Below are 3,416 nucleotides of genomic sequence, written 5' to 3'. Positions count from 1 at the left end.
AATTAGAAGGCATTTTTTTCCTTCATGATCTTTGACAACTATATCTGGTCTATTTGCCTTAATTTCTCTATCTGTGTGTATTGGCATATCCCAGAGTATGGTTGCTTTCTCGTTTTCTGTGACCTTTTCTGGCGTGTGTTTATACCATCTTTTTTCTGTTGCTATTCCATAATGTTGGCATAGCTTCATTATTATTATTATTATTATTATTATTATTATTATTATTATTATTATTATTATTATTATTATTATTATTATTATTATTATCATCATCATCATCCTTATTATTATTGAGTGAGAGAACAGTGCATGTCACTGGTGTAAAAATATATGAAGCCCAATATACCTGTCATGACTACCCGTCTCATAAGGGTACACATGTCCCAAGCTTCACAACCATATGTGCGTGGCACGGTAATGATCTAATATGAAGATAAACAGCGCATGATCTTGCAGGTGGGTCCTAGTTAGAGTTTTCATCAGGTCGAGTATGCCGTCTCGCTCAAAAGGTGCCTGAATAAGGTTTCGTTAAGGATGTTGAACGAAACACTCATGTTTCCAGAGGTGAAATTTAAACCCCACTCCCAACAAAATTCCTGTCAACACATGACTATTATGCACCCCTAACTACTTCTGCTGATGATCGGAGATGTTTATATCGTCAGCCACTAAGGGACAAGCTCAAACGACTGACAAGCAAACCTCTGGTATTGAGCAGAATATTTGCTGTAGCCCATCTTTTATACCAAAGCAAAACAAAACAATCTGTTAAGATCAGAAGCCATGAGAGCCACCGCCTGGTACTGCATCAGGGCTTTAATTATCTATTTATTTATTTACTACTACTACTACTACTACTACTACTACTACTACTACTACTACTACTACTACTACTACTACTACTACTACTAATTATTATTATTATTATTAATACCGTCTCCTTCATTCAATGATCAGATTCATGCTCATCGTTCCGGAAGAGAGACTTTACAAATCAATCTGGGATTCCTCTAGAGAGTTCAATTTATAGTGATATTTCTACAATGTAATCGATACCAGTACAAATCAATACATTCTTATAATACTAAAAGCCTAATCAGTACTTGATAATTCCAACCAGCTTCTAACAAAGACAAAATTTTAAGGCTTGTTCTTTTTTAATATTTATGTTGTGTCTAGTCCAAATATTATAATGGAGATGGGATTTATATTCAGGTCTTAGTCACAATGTGTAAGAACAGTATACAATATACATACATATATACATAGATACATAATACATACATATGTGCGTATATACATAAATAAATCTCTCTATCTATCAATCTATCTATCTATCTATCTATCTATCTATCTATCTATCTATCTATCTATATCAGCAGAAAAAATATTCAGAAGCGAAATTTTATATAGATATTAATATTCTTATTGTTATCTGGGGCAATACAAATAGTTTATAATAACAACTATATTAATATAGGTAGTGGCAGACCTAATTTCGCATTATATAGCTACAGAATTAAAATTACATTAACCAAAGGGCACATTAAAGTTGGATAATACAAGATGTGATATATATAGATATATACATAAATACATACATGCAAACACACACAACATCGCTTCATAACTCATGCTGGTGTGTTTACGTCCCCGTAACTTAGCGGTTCGGCAAAAGAGACCGATAAAATAAGTAATAAACTTACAAAGAATAAGTCCTGGTTTCGATTTGCTCGAATAATGGCGGTAACCCAACATGGCCGCAGTCAAATGACTGAAACAAGTAAAAGAATATGAAAGTAGAAGAAAAAGAGAAGTAGAAAAAACGAGTGAGACTTGGTGTTAGCACGTGTGTCAGTGTTTGAGCTGAGGCGTGTGTCTTTCAGTAAATATCATTCAGACATACAGATAAATATATACATTCATTGTCGCTCGTCACCATTGATTCTCGTAGTAGATATCACATTCAAAGCAACTTTGCTCACTCATAAATATTCCCTTCCAATTCTGTTATTACGCATTCCCTGATCATACGAAGATATGTGTTTTCATTTACCCCTCTTCCCCCACATCCGGGTTTCACCAAATATAATTAATTCATTCCAGCCTATATCTGTACAGTGGCGTTTGGATCCATTGTTGTATTCACATTGTTATCATAACCTGTTATCTAACAAACGTCTTTTCCGCAAACTTTCTTCCACTTTCTCCTCTATTTTTTTTTACTGGTAATTAAATTTATTAATTAGCTTATTGACATATATGTCGATAATCGTGTTACAATCATGACCTATACTAGCAGTAGTAGTAGAAGCAGTATTTATAGTAGTAGTAGTAGTAGTAGTGGAAGTGGTGGTGGAGGTGGTGGTGGTGTTGGTGGTGGTGATGATGGTAGCTGATGTAGATATTATAGCGGTTTCTGAGTACAGACGTTAAGGAATTCAATATGTCTTTGTTTATTGCCCACAAGGGGCTACACATAGAGGGGACAGACAAAGAAAGACAACAGGATGAAGTCGATTACATCGGCACCAGTGTGTGACTGGTACTTATTTAATCGACCCTGAAAGGTGCTAACTTCTCTTCCAGCTCATTGCCCTTAGGAAGTTCAATATTCTTTTCTACTCTAGGCATAAGGCCCGAAAATTTAGGTGAGGGGGCCAGTCGAGTAGATCAACGCCAGTACGCAACTTGTACTTAATTTATCGACCTCGAAGGGATGAATGGTAAAGTCGACCTCGACGGAATTTGAACTCAGAACGTAAAAACAGACGAAATACCGCTAAGCATTTCGCCCGGCGTGCTAACGTTTCTGCCAGCTCACCGGCCTTAAGAAATTCAATATTGCAACATATAAACATATCAACAAATGGTGCGAACGGGAATTAATTAACAAGTGGGTGGATTTGGGGGGGGGGGTGTTCATGTGTACATTCATCTGTATGTGTGAATATACAAACGAAGTAAAGCATGGCAGTAATGTATCTGTATTCATAACATATCCACAGACACACACACACACACACATGCGCACACATAAACATATACAGACATATTTGTGCATTCATATCTATATATATGTGTTTGTTCGTGAGTGCACGTATGTGCGTGTAAGTGCGTGGGTTCCTGTGTTTTCGTGTATATATATATATATATATATATATATAAAGTGAAGTATATTTGCCACTTAAATGTGGCTGACCCCGAGGGGTGGATGTTACTGTTGCTTTTAGCCCCAGGAGGACATCTCCTCCAGCTGGCTATCGACACACATCTGTGTCCTGTCTGTATTTTCCAAGGGAAGTTATCTTTCCCATCTTGATCTACGATACGTACGTACTCGAGTTTCAGGGTTATTTCCCTTCTTCAGCGTACGACAATCGCCGACCTTCGATGCAAAAGACATCCCTTGCATC

Source organism: Octopus bimaculoides, chromosome 4 (genome assembly GCF_001194135.2).
Source record: "Octopus bimaculoides isolate UCB-OBI-ISO-001 chromosome 4, ASM119413v2, whole genome shotgun sequence".
NCBI classification, from domain to species: Eukaryota; Metazoa; Mollusca; class Cephalopoda; order Octopoda; family Octopodidae; genus Octopus; species Octopus bimaculoides.
This window is presented reverse-complemented; position numbering follows the sequence as displayed.